The sequence below is a fragment of the Oncorhynchus mykiss genome, chromosome 2, assembly GCF_013265735.2.
Source record: "Oncorhynchus mykiss isolate Arlee chromosome 2, USDA_OmykA_1.1, whole genome shotgun sequence".
NCBI classification, from domain to species: Eukaryota; Metazoa; Chordata; class Actinopteri; order Salmoniformes; family Salmonidae; genus Oncorhynchus; species Oncorhynchus mykiss.
Window position 1 is genome coordinate 49981912 of NC_048566.1, and position 14340 is coordinate 49996251.

At 44.3% G+C, this 14340-nt stretch overlaps 1 protein-coding gene across 2 annotated transcripts in view; it reads right to left on the reverse strand.

The window, feature by feature from the left end:
- The window catches only part of LOC110490984 (forkhead box protein O1-A), a 74997-nt gene that overhangs the window by 19016 nt on the left and 41641 nt on the right, over nucleotides 1-14340 (reverse strand). The window lies entirely within an intron of this gene.

Here is a 14340-nt window from a genome sequence, read left to right on the forward strand (position 1 = left end):
AAGACGCAGGCCTCCTAATTGTCCCTAGAATTTCTAAGCAAAAAGCTGGAGGCAGGGCTTTCTCCTATTTAGCTAAATTTTTATGGAATGGTCTGCCTACCCATGTGAGAGACGCAAACTGGGTCTCAACCTTTAAGTCTTTACTGAAGACTCATCTCTTCAGTGGGTCATATGATTGAGTGTAGTCTGGACCAGGAGTGTGAAGGTGAACGGAAAGGCTCTGGAGCAATGAACCACCCTTGCTGTCTCTGCCTGGCCGGTTCCCCTCTTTCCACTGGAATTCTCTGCCTCTAACCCTATTACAGGGGCTCTGGCTTACTGGTGCTCTTTCATGCCGTCCCTAGGAGGGGTGCGTCACTTGAGTGAGTTGAGTCACTGATGTGATCTTCCTGTCTGGGTTGGCGCCCCCCCCTTGGGTTGTGCCGTGGCGGAGATCTTTGTGGGCTATACTCGGCCTTGTCTCAGGATGGTAAGTTGGTGGTTGAAGATATCCCTCTAGTGGTGTGGGGGCTGTGCTTTGGCAAAGTGGGTGGGGTTATATCCTTCCTGTTTGGCCCTGTCTGGGGGTATCATCGGATGGGGCCACAGTGTCTCCTGGCCCCTTCTGTCTCAGGCTCCAGTATTTATGCTGCATTTGTTTATGTGTCGGGGGCTAGGGTCAGTTTGTTATATCTGGAGTACTTCTCCTGTCTTATCCGGTGTCCTGTGTGAATTTAAGTATGCTCTCTCTAATTCTCTCTTTCTTTCTTTCTCTCTCTCGGAGGACCTGAGCCCTAGGACCATGCCTCAGGACTACCTGGCATGATGACTCCTTCCCCAGTCCACCTGGCCGTGCTGCTGCTCCAGTTTCAACTGTTCTGCCTGCGGCTATGAAATCCTGACCTGTTCACCGGACGTGCTACCTGTCCCAGACCAGCTGTTTTCAACTCTCTAGAAACAGCAGGAGTGGTAGAGATACTCTTAATGATCGGATATGAAAAGCCAACTGACATTTACTCCTGAGGTGCTGCTGTGATTATTATTATTTGACCATGCTAGTCATTTATGAACATTTGAACATCTTGGCCATGTTCTGTTATAATCTCCACCCGGCACAGCCAGAAGAGGACTGGCCACCCTTCATAGCCTGGTTCCTATCTAGGTTTCTTCCTAGGTTTTGGCCTTTCTAGGGAGTTTTTCCTAGCCACTGTGCTTCTACACCTGCATTGCTTGCTGTTTGTGGTTTTAGGCTCGGTTTCTGTACAGCACTTTGAGATATCAGCTGATGTACGAAGGGCTATATAAATACATTTGATTTGATGATCAAAAGCAGGGGAAGGGAGCTTAAAGGGGCCAAATTTGGTCTCAATTACCAATTTCCAAGGGAGATAAACGACCGGCGTAAAGGCAACAGAGGGAGAAGGGCAAGCGTGCCTTTATCATTGTGAACAAACTCTTTATAGATGGACAGCTCTTCTGCGACAGCTCCATAACACCATGGCTATACTAAATTCTATGGGGACATCAGGCTCCAGAAAAAATTATGGGGACTGTAAAAATATCTGAACACTATGAAGTTGATACACACACACACACTTGATCTCTCACTCTCTCTATCTTCTCTCCTCTCTCTCTATTGTTGAAAACTTTTCTATAATTTAATATGTTTTTTGGTTGTCTATTTTTTGTATGTCTTTGCCTACATCTATGTTTTCAACAAGCAATGGGAAGATATCAGAACAAGGACGTTGGGAAATAATAACATATTGTACGGTATACATTTGTACTGTAGTGAAGCCGTCTCTAGAAAATACTAGGAAATATGGAAATACTAGGATGTTTTTTTCTATGAAAGTTATGTTTATTAATGTAAATATGATGCAACTATGATGGTGTTACGATAATGATTACAATTATCATCCTGAATATTGAGGCTATACTCACTTCATGTTACACACATCGACAATCAACAATGCAAAATGTCTGGGTTATTATTTATTTAGACATCACACATTATAGTCTTACTCATCCTGACATCTAATTGGCTTTCACATAACTCTTACAGAATTCCCACGTGGCCGGGGATATTGGAAATGTAATCAAAGTCCCCTTATTGTTTGGGATACCTTTAAATGTACTGTACCTTCAGAGGTCCTTCAATTCCGTACGCATCAATAATAAAAAAGCAGTTCCAGTCTAAAGAGACAAGACTAACAAGGAAATACATGAACTAATAGTAGATAGATGGCAATAAAAACAATACTACAGAGATACAGAATAAGTTAGAGGAAAAACAAAAAGAACTTGAGGAACTTATTCAAGAATGATCTAATGTAATCTATTACAAAAATAAAGCAAACTGGATGGAATATGGAGAAAAATGCCCAAATTCTTCCTGAATCTCCAACACAGGAACGCAACAGAAAATAATTTGCAGAAACTCTTTACTAAAGACAGAGTCATCTATGATTCTCATAATTATATTTTAAAAGAGAAAGCTAAATATTTGAAGTAGATTGTCACGCCCTGACCTAAGAGAGCCTTTTTATGTCTCTATTTGGTTGTGGGTGTGATTTGCAGAATATGATTAACCTACCCCACGCTACATCTTGGTCTAATTCCACCAACGACGATTGTTACAGAAGATCCCACCACAAAAAGACCAAGCAGCGTTTTCTGGAGGAGTGGACATGGGAGGAGATACTGGAAGGCAAGGGACCCTGGGCGCAGGCTGGAGAATATCACCGTCCTAAGGAGGAAATGGAAGCAGCAAAAGCAGAACGGCGAAGATACGAGGAGTTGGCACGAACAAGCATGCACGAGAGGCAGCCCCCCCCCAAAAAACGTGGAGATTGGCGGAGTCAGGTTATAGAGCTGAGCCAACTCCCCGTGCTTTCCGTGGGGAGAGTGTGACTAGTCAGGCACCATGTTATGCGGCTCTGCGCAGTGTGTCTCCGGTGCGCATGCATAGCCCGGTGCGCTACATTCCAGCTCCTCGCATTTGTCGAGCTAGAGTGGGCATTCAGCCAGGACGGATAGTGCCGGCTCAGCGCATCTGGCCTCCAGTGCGTCTCTTCGTTCCAGGATATCCTGTGATGGCTCGGCGCACTGTGTCTCCGGTGCATCTCCACAGCCCAGTACGTCCACAGCCCAGTACGTCCCAGTACGTCCTATGCCAGCGCCCAACAGTTTTCTGGCTAGGGTGAGCATCCAGCCAGGAAGGGTGGTGCCAGCTCTACGCTCTAGACCTCCGGTGCGCCTCCTCGGCCCAGTATATCCTGCACCAGCTCGACGCACAGTGTCTCAGGTGCGCTTTCACAGCTCAGTGCGTCCTGTGCCAACGCCCTGCAGTTGCCGGGCTAGGGTGAGCATCCAGCCAGGACGGGTTGTGCCAGCTCTGTGCTCCAGACCTCCAGTACATCTCCACGGCCCAGTATATCCTGTGCCAGCTCCACGAACCCAGCCTCCAGTGATGATCCATGGCAAGAAGCCTCCAGTGATGATCCATGGCACGAAGCCTCCAGTGATGATCCAGGGCACGAAGCCCCAGTGATGATCCCTGGTACGAAGCCTCCAGTGATGATCCATGGCACGAAGCCTCCAGGGATGATCCATGGCACCAAGCCTCCAGTGATGATCCATGGCAAGAAGCCTCCAGTGATGATCCATGGCACGGAGCCTCCAGTGTTGATCCGCGGTCCAGAGCTTGCAGCGACGGACTCCAGTCCGGAGCCTCCAGCGACGGTCCCCAGTCCGGGGCCTGCGGCGAGGGTCCCCAGGCGCCACCAAAGTGGGGGGAGCCAGAGGTGGAGCCGGGTCTGCATCCCGCACTGGAGCCGCCACCAAATATAGATTACCACCCGGACCCTCCCCTATAGGTTCAGGTTTTGCGGCTGGAGTCCGAATCTTTGGGGGGGAGGGGGTACTGTCACGCCCTGACCTTAGAGAGCCATTTTATGTCTCTATTTGGTTTGGTCAGGGTGTGATTTGGGTGGGCATTCTATGTGTTGTATTTCTTTGTGTTTGGCCGAGTGTGGTTCCCAATCAGAGGCAGCTGTCTATCATTGTCTCTGATTGGGTAGCCTTTTTTTCCCACCTATGTTGTGGGATCTTGTCCTTGTATTGTTGCTGTTAAGCCCTACAAGGCTCTCTTTCTTGTTTTCACTGGTTATCATTAAAGAATATGATTGACCTACCCCACGCTGCATCTTGGTCTAATTCCACAAACGCTGATCGTTACATAGATGTAGACCTTTTCTGTCTCATCCTCACCCTCTAAATGACAATCAGTGTAAGGAATACTTTCCAAACGATTATAAAATATTTTACAAAAACATCCGTTCCAAGGCCAAGATACAGAGGAATATCTTTTTGAGGCTATTAAATCCGTTTAGTCTGGAAAAATCCCAAGCTTGATGGCATTCTGGTAGAGGTATATAAAGCCTTTTTGATATACTAAAAGCTCCATTATTAGCTTGTTTTAACTACTCCTATAAAAATGGTAGTCTATCAGGTGCTCAGCAGGAGGGTCTGATTTCTCTATTATTAAAACAAGACCCTGATGGCAAATATAAAGACCCAGTCCATCTAAAAAATGGGAGGCTTCTTACACGTCAATGTTGTGATGCAAAAATATTTGCGAAATGCATAGCACTCAGAAATTAAAAGGTTTTACCAGGTATTGTTCATCCTGATCAGACAGGTTTTTTTACATGGATGATACATTGGAGATAATATATGATGACTACTAGAAATAATAGAACAACAGGAAACATCTAAGAAGCCAGGCCTGGTATTTATAGAGGATTTTGAAAAGGTATTTGATAAAGTAAAATTGGATTTAATTCATAAATGTTTTCAATTTCGATGAGTCTCTTATAAAATGACCTAAAGTAATGCACAGCAACCACAGGTGTAAAATAGTATATAGCAGCTACTTCTCAGAGAGTTTTGAATTGTCAAGAGGAGTTAAACAAGGGTTTCCGCTGTCACCATATCTATTCGTTATGGCCATTGAAATGCCAGCTATTACAAGCAGTGCATAGAACAACATTATAGGATTAGAAATCCAAGGCTTAAAAACAAAAGTGGCCATGTATGCCGATGTCTCAAGTTTTATATTAAGTCCGCAAGGTAGATACGATTCTCATTGAAATTCTAAATAACTTTTCTGGATTCTCTAGACTAAAACCTAATTATGATGTGTACAATATTGGATCATAAAAAAATGCAACATCTACATTACCCTACAGTTTACCTATAAAATGGACTGATGGTGAAGTAGACATACTTGGTATTCATATCACAAAATATATAAATGAGCTCTCCACTATGAGCTCTCCACAATGAATTTCAATAGAAAACTAGTACAAAAACTGATTAACTCCTTAATATCTCAGTTTACTCACTTACTAATGGCACTGGTTACTCCTGATGATTGGTTTTTCAAATGATATGAGCAAAAAATATTTTGCTTTATCTGGGATGCTAAACCAGACAAGATAAAGACTATCTATATAATGAATATGAACTGGGTGGGTTGAGATTATTAAATATAAAAGCACTAAACCTCTCTCTAAAAGCTTCACTTATACAAAAGGTTTTACTTGAACCCTAAATGGTTCTCAAGTGGATTACTAAGAAAAGCTCATCCATTGTTTAAAGATTGCCATGTCTCTGTCAGGTTCTGACCATAGTTCTTTTGCGTTTTCTTTGTTTTAGTGTTGGTCAGGACGTGAGCTGAGTGGGCATTCTATGTTGTGTGTCTAGTTATCCCATTTCTATGTTTGGCCTGATATGGTTCTCAATCAGAGGCAGGTGTTAGTCATTGTCTCTGATTGGGAACCATATTTAGGTAGCCTGTTTTGTGTTGGGTTTTGTGGGTGGTTGTTTCCTGTCTTCTGTCTATGCACCAGATAGGACTGTTTCTGTATTTTTTTTGTAGTGTTCATGTTTATTGTCTTTATTAAACATGTTGAACACTAACCACACTGCGCTTTGGTCCGATCCTTCGTCCACAGAAGAAAGCCGTTAGTCTCATTTTCGATTAATTGAAAATGAAACCTTTTTCAAAGTATCTCTCTTTTTCAAACAAGCATTGCAGAGCTGGTTACAACTTGAATTTCATCCCCCTGAAAAGATAGAACAAATATTACGGTTGAACTCAAATGTGCTGTTTAATAAAAGACCTGTGGTACAGGGTGTATGAGTTGAAACATAAAACGATGCAAAATTCAAGAAGTGTTTTTCAGCAAAAATTATCGTGCAGTATTCTTGCCACCAACAAAATGTTGAATATTTGGGGAATACAATCATTGCAGCTCTGCAGATTTTGTCGTGAGGATACATAATCAATAGACCATTTGTTTTGGTATTGGTTTCAGGTAGCATGTTCATGGTCTCAGGTTCAGGAATGGCTGAAAAAGCATAACATTAATCTAAAATTGACCCTAAAAATAACATTGTTGGACAGACACCTGGTCAGTCAATTACTAATACTTTCAGGAAAACTGAAAGCCCGAACCACTGCTTTTAATCATGGCAAGGCGAACAGAAACATGACCGAATACAAACAGTGTAGCTATTCCTTCCGCAAGGCAATCAAACAAGCTAAGTGTCAGTATAGAGACAAAGTAGTCACAATTTAACAGCTCAGAAAAACCTGCGGACTCTCCTTCACCGCAGCCAACGTGAGTAAAACATTTAAACGTGTTAACCCTCACAAGGCTGCCAGCCCAGATGGCATCTCCGGCCGCATCCTCAGAGCATGCACAGACCACCTGGCTGGAGTGTTTACGGACATATTCCAATCTGCTGTTCCCACATGCTTCAAGAGGACCACCATTGTTCCTGTTCCCAAGAAAGCTAAGGTAGCTGAGCTAAATGACTATTGCCCCGTAGCACTCACTTCCATCATCATGAAGTGCTTTGAGAGACTAGTAAAGGATCATATCACCTCCACCCTACGTGACACCCTAGACCACTCCAATTTGCTTACCGCCCCAATAGGTCCACAGACAACGCAAGAGGAATACCTATGTAAGATTGCTGTTCATCGATTACAGCTCAGCATTTAACACCATAGTACCCTCCAAACTCGTCATTAAGCTCAAGACCCTGGATCTCGACCCCGCCCTGTGCAACTGGGTCCTGGACTTTCTGACGGGACGCCCCCAGGTGGTGAGGGTAGGAAACAACATCTCAACCTCAGGAGGTTGAAGAAAATTGGCTTGTCACACTTTTACAGATGCACAGATGCACAATCGAGAGCATCCTGTCGGGCTGTATCACCGCCTGGTACGGCAACTGCTCCACCCACAACCGTAAGGCTCTCCAGAGGGTAGTGAGGTCTGCACAACGCATCACCGGGGGCTAACTACCTGCCCTCCAGGACACCTACACCACCCAATGTCACAGGAAGGCCAAAAAGATCATCAAGGACAACAACCACCCGAGCCACTGCCTGTTCACCCCGCTATCATCCAGAAGGCGAGGTCAGTACAGGTGCATCAAAGCTTGGACCGAGAGACTGAAAATCAGCTTCTATCTCAAGGCCATCAGACTGTTAAACAGCCATCACTAACATTGAGTGGCTGCTGCCAACATGATGACTCAAATCTCTAGCCACTTTAATAATTTAAAATTGGATGAAATAAATGTATCACTAGTGACTTTAAACAATGCCACTTTATATAATGTTTACATAACCTACATTACTCATCTCATATGTATATACTGTACTCTATACTATCTACTGCATCTTGCCTATGCCATTCGGCCATCGCTCATCCATGTATTTATATGTACATATTCTTATTCATTTCTTTACACTTGTCTGTATTAGGTAGTTGTTGTGAAATTGTTAGATTACTTGTTAGATATTACTGCACAGTCGGAACTAGAAGCACAAGCATTTCGCTACACTCGCATTAACATCTGCTAACTATGTGTTTGTGACTAATACAATTTGATTTGATTTGATTAAAAGTATTTATTTAACTCGCAATATGTGGAATCTATTTGATTAGATAGATACAAATGGGATGTTAAACATATATGGTGCGTAGAATTCAGAAGAGGGTGGCCAGCAGAGATAGGTGGGATGGGTGGTGGGATGGGTGGAGGGATGGGTGGTGGGATGGGTTGAGGGGTGGGTGGTGGGTTGGGCGGTGGGATGGGTTGAGGGGTGGGTGGTGGGTTGGGCGGTGGGATGGGTTGAGGGATGGGTGGTGGGATGGGTGGTGGGATGGGTGGAGGGATGGGTGGAGGGATGGGTTGAGGGATGGGTGGAGGGATGGGTGGAGAGATGGGTGGAGGGATGGGTGGAGGGATGGGTGGAGGGAAGCTGAGGGTTGACAAGTGGGAGAGGAGTTGCTGGGCGTGGGATAGGATGTTTGAAAAAAAACGTTATTTAAAAAAAAGTATGTTTGAATGACACTGAGGGGCAAAGTTTTTACATCTAATGCCTGCTTGCCTGAGGCTGATGCTGCACAGGTGTTTGTACGCGTGTACACATGCATATACACACACTTGCATTCAAACGCACACACATATACTCTATACCATCTACTGCATCTTGCAGTAGACACACACACACGGACACACACACACAAACATACACACATGTAAATAGTGCCATACACTCAAACATATTCATTTGGTCTGTTATGATTTTTTGTTGTATTGTTGTTTTCTGTTTTCATTTTCTCTCTTTTGTTCATTTTGTTGGATGTTGGTGCATGGCGGTGGGGTCTTTGGGGAGGGGAAATGGAATCATTTTATTTTACTGGGGGGGAATGTGGGGTGGGGGCTAGGATGGTTGAGAGGCAGCACTCGGGAAACTGTGGGAGGATCTTGGAGAGCTGGTGGCCTGGCGGTTGGGAGCTTGGGCCGGTGGCTGACTGGTTGCTGTTTCGGGTCCCCGTTTTTGACCTTGTGGGAGATCTTTCGATGTGCCCTTGAGCAGGGCGTTGACCCTTGTTGCTCCTGTGGGTCGCTCTGGAAAGGAGTCTGTTAGATGACTGGAATGTAATATAAATGTTGAGTGTCTTCACTGCAAGTAGATTGTATGTTTTAAAATTCAATAAAAAAATATGGGGGGATCAAAGGAGAGATGGCCATTCCTCTGGGGGGCTAGTCTGATAACTGCATGTGTTTTCCCCCTGCCTCTTAAATCCCGCCTATTACTAAATGTATTGCTGACTGTTCATTATGTGTATTGTTGTTTGTATGATATTTTTTCACCTACTTGTGTGTTATACGTGGTGCGCTCGCTCGCTGACAGGTCGACATTGTAAATAAAAATTTGCTCTTAATTGACTTACCTGGATAAATAAAAGTGAAATAGACATTTTTTAAATCCCTAAACTGAAACAGGTCTCACTCTGCAGGACACAGCAGAAGAGACCTCAACAACATCAATGACTCTGGGCTGGGGGTGTCCCCTCCTCCCACTCTTCTTCAGAAACAATACCCTAAAATGTCAACCCTGCCCCAAAAAATACCCAGTGAGTCATTTGAGGCACCCCGTCTTCAAAACCAAAGTAGAGCCAAAGTGTCAGGCTGAGAGGTAGGTATGGGAGATTAGATAAATGATAGCAGTGTGAACTCCATCCCTTAGATCTGTGTTTCCCTACAGACAGAAACCTCTGTTTTCTCTGGCGATGAGTGGATATAATCTGCTCTATGTATCTGTGTCTCTGGTCCTGTGTAGCACGGTTGGTAGAGCACGGCGCTTGCAGTGCGAAGGGTTATGGGTTAGATTCCTGTTGGGGACACTCATATGTAAAATGTATGCATGTGTGACTGTAAGTCTGCTAAACGGCATTTAAATATATATTATATAGCTATCTACTGAATCTACAGGCACGTTAAGAGGCAGGCCTGCTGCTGGCACCTTCAGTTCTACTGATGACAAACGTATTTACAATTCAAAGGTGCTCTAAGCAAACAAACCGTTTGTTGTACTGTAGGTTCATTTTCACAGGCGACATACAGCTTTTCTGTAGGAGAATGTCTCCTCTCTGGTCTATTTCCAGTGTTGCCCACAATAAGTCAGAGATGCCAGTGGTGTGCATGTTCATGGTGTGGGGTTTAAAGTTAGCAGAGGGCAGTCAGCCAATGGGATTTAAAGGCATCCCCCTCTCACCTCTCAATGTCATCACATCTGATGGTTTGATGCCCTGGTCCCATCTGCTTCCTGTCTGTTTGTCTATCTGTCCGTCTGTCCATATGTCTGTCTGACTGTCTGCATGTCTGCCCGACCATCCATCTGTTTATCTGAGACAGTTAAGCATCTGCTAACCAGTGCTAGGCATCTTTACATCTCACCACTCACCATGTGACCACTGGACACTCTCCTCTTCCCTATTCTACCCATTGTACTGTGAGTCTATAAATAAGTCTATGAGTAAACGGTGACCTCTAAAGAGATGATATATACTCTATGATGTATCCAGGAGATAGATGTCTTGATTTAAGGCATCGGTCTTGGTGGTGATTCTCAAGTGCTCCGACGTATTTAAGTCTTAATGATGAACTGAACTGTTTTCCAACAACAACAACATAATCATCATCTTTCTAATATGAATAACCAGTTCATGGTCCCAGCTGTTGAGACTAGTGAGGTGTGAGGAGGATCACATTAACGGTCACAGGTCACAACAAGACCCAGATCCTGCCAGGCGCACCCTGGGTGACCGAACAGCCTCGACAGCTAATAGAGGGTATACTGACTGCTCTATCTACAGAGAGAATACTAACTGACAGAAGCATCACAACCTCACTAATTGTAACTGCCAAAAGTATCTCCAGGAGATTGACAACAACCATAAGAGTGTTAGCAAAACAGCACAAAGAACATTCCTGCTTTTTAAGATACACAGTTGTCAGTGTCAGTTTTCAAGTGGGTCCGATGGTCATGGTTAGAACGACAAGCATGTTCACATTGCTGAGATTTGTTTAAGAGGTTTAAGAGAACTGTCTTACGGAGATTAGATAATAAATGGAGAGAGAGACAAGAGAGAGAGAAAGAAGAGACGTTCACAATGACAGGCTGAATGGGCTACCCACATCCTTATGTGCTCTTCCTGTACATAACTCTCTATCTCTTTCTTCTCTTTTCTCCCTTTCAAGCTTTCTATCTTTCTCTGTCTCTCTCCCCCTTGACACTCTCCACCACGACCTCTTTTTTCTCTCACTCCACACATTCACTAGCCCAGGAGCAAACTGACAATTACAAAATGAGAGTTGAGCAGAAAGCAGAGTCAAAGAGAAACAGAGAGAGAGAGCAGTCTTGGCTGGTGTTACGGGCCTGTAAAGAGGCCAGTAGTGATGCATGTGCACAGTGGGTGCAGATGAACATCACTCTTCTTGCACAATCTGGAGACAGAGAGAGAGAGAGAGAGAGAGGGGGTGGGGAGGGAGAGAGAGAGAGAGGGTGGGGAGAGAGATAGATGGTGGGGAGAGAGAGGGGAGAGAGAGAGGTTGGGGAGAGAGAAAGAGGGTGGGGGAGAGAGAGAGAGAGCGAGAGGGGGTGGGGGGAGAGAGAGAGAGAAAGAGAGAGAGAGAGAGAGCTGAATGGCACCTATGGGCTCTGGTCAAAAGTAGTGCACTACAAAGGTAATATAGTGCCATTTGGGACTGACTTCTAATGGTCCTAGTATAGTGCAGCCTTCTCCTCTGTGAACACTAAGCAACATGACGTCTATGTCCCAAATGACACCCTATTCCCTATATAGTGCACTACTTTGACCAGGGCCCATAAGGCTCTGGTAAAAACTAGTGAACAACACAGGGAATATGGTGCCATTTGGGTTGCATACTCTTCTCTGTGAACACTAAGCAACGTGATGAGTGACCTTTTTATGCCAGGCCTGCTAATTTGCTTGTGAGTGAGCGCATAGTCAGGTTGAAAACAACAAAGCTTCATCAGGCTTAATGGACCGAGAGAGTCACATTTTACTAGCATAGACAGTCTAACACTTCATGTTGCTGCTCATATCTACATGCTGTATTAACAGTAGCTGAGGTACCAGTTCTTCAGAAAACAACTCATTATGTCTGATTCCAGGTCTCTGTCGCTCAGTTGGTAGAGCATGGCACTTCAAAGCCAGGATAGTGGGTTTGATTTCTGGGACCACCAGTAAAATGTCCTGTGTACATTCAGAGACTTGTCCCGAAGCCACTCCTGCGTTGTTTTCATCAAGGATCTTGCTGTACTTTGCTCCTTTCATCTTTCCCTCGACTATTCTAACAGCCCCAGTCCCTGAAAAACATCCCCACAGCACGATGCTGCCACCGACATAATTCACCATATGGAGTTTCCTCCAGACCTCCAGTTAGGCATTCGTGCCAAAGAGTTCAATCTTGGTTTCATCAGACCAGAGAACCTTTAGGTGCCTTTTGGAAAACTCCAACCTCTGACATCCACTGTCAACTGTGGGACCTTATATAGACAGGCGTGTGCCTTTCCAAATCATGTCCAATCAATTTAATTAACCACAAGTTGACTCCAATCTCAACTCCAGTCTGAATAGGGAAAGGGGGATAACCTAGTCAGTTGTCCAACTGAATGTATTCAACTGAAATGTGTCTTTCCCCATTTAACCCAACCCCTCTGAATCAGAGAGGTGCGAGGGGCTGCCTTGATCGACATCCATGTCTTCGGTGCCGGGGAACTGTGTGTTAACTGCCTTGCTCAGGGGGAGAATGACAGATTTTTACCTTGTCAGCTCGGGATTCTATCCGCTCTAACCACTAGGCTACCTGCCGCCCGTATAATACTTATGTAAGGTATTTCAGTTTTTTATTTTTAATACATTTGCAAAAACTTCTAAAAACCTGTTTTCGCTTTATCATTATGGGATATTGTGTGTAGATTGATGAGAAAACATTTTTTGAATCCATTTTATTATAAGGCTGTAACGTAACAAAATGTGGAAAAAGTCAAGGGGTCTGAATACTTCCCGAATGCACTGTAGACTATCCTAGCCTATTTATGGCACCAGGGTTGCCATGTCTAGCAAAACATTTCCAGACCAATGACTATTCAAAGCCCGCCCACAAGGCCTGAAAACTCTCCTAACATGTTTTTTTTTTTTGTGCAGCAAGAGAGGAGTTGCCACATTTATCCAATAAACCCTTTTTCCAAAATGTTATCGATTGGATTAAGAAGGAATATCGATGTAATTCGTAACAACGTCAGAAGCTAAATTTGGTTTTCCATCAAAATAAAAAAAATTGCAAGCTTAACGTGACGTTAAGGAATTTGAATATGTCTGAAGAGAAAATATAACTTTCCTTTATTAACCTCGCCAGATCATTTTCCATCAGTGGATGTTGACTGAACTTTGACCTATGATTGTAAAAAAATCCTGATTGCGCATGTGCATAACTATAGAAAAATCCGACAGGCGAGTTTGAGTGATGAAAGAGAGGATCTCGAAATCTCTGTGTAAATTGGACAAAGTTCAAAACACTAATGTCAGGCTATTTTCTGGCAATTGTGCTGTTATTATGTGCCAGATGTTAAGACCATAAGCTGTTACAAATGGACTATTTGCGAGTTTGACTTGTAATTTATATAAGCATAGGCTACTGACTAAAATCTGGGTTTATGATTGTAATTACATTTTGGCTACCTGGGGGCTGTGCTGTGGGGTTATATCCTTCCTGTTTGGCCCTATCCAGGGGTACTGTCGGATGGGGCCACAGTGTCTCTTGACCCCTCTTGTCTCAGCCTCCAGTATTTATGCTGCAGTAGTTTATGTGTTGGGGGTCTAGGGTCAGTTTGTTATATCTGGAGTACTTCTCCTGTCTTATCTGGTTTTCTGTTTTGAATTTAAGTACGCTCTCTCTAGTTCTCTCTTTCTTTCTTTCTCTCGGAGGACCTGAGCCTCAGGACTACCTGGCATGATGACTCTTTGCTGTCCCCAGTCCACCTGGCCGTGCTGCTGCTCCAGTTTCAACTGTTCTGCCTGCGGCTATGGAACCCTGACCTGTTCACCGGACGTGCTACCTGTCCCAGACCTGCTGTTTTCAACTCTCTAGAGACAGCAGGAGCGGTAGAGACACTCTGAATGATCGGCTATGAAAAGCCAACTGATATTTACTCCTGAGGTGCTGACCTGTTGCACCCTCGACATCCACTGTGATTATTATTATTTGACCATGCTGGTCATTTATGAACATTTGAACATCTTGGCCATGTTCTGTTATAATCTCCACCCGGCACAGCCAGAAGAGGACTGGCCACCCCTCATAGCCTGGTTCCTAGGTTCTGGCCTAGGGAATTTTTCCTAGCCACCATGCTTCTACACCTGCATTGCTTGCTGTTTGTGGTTTTAGGCTGGGTTTCTGTAC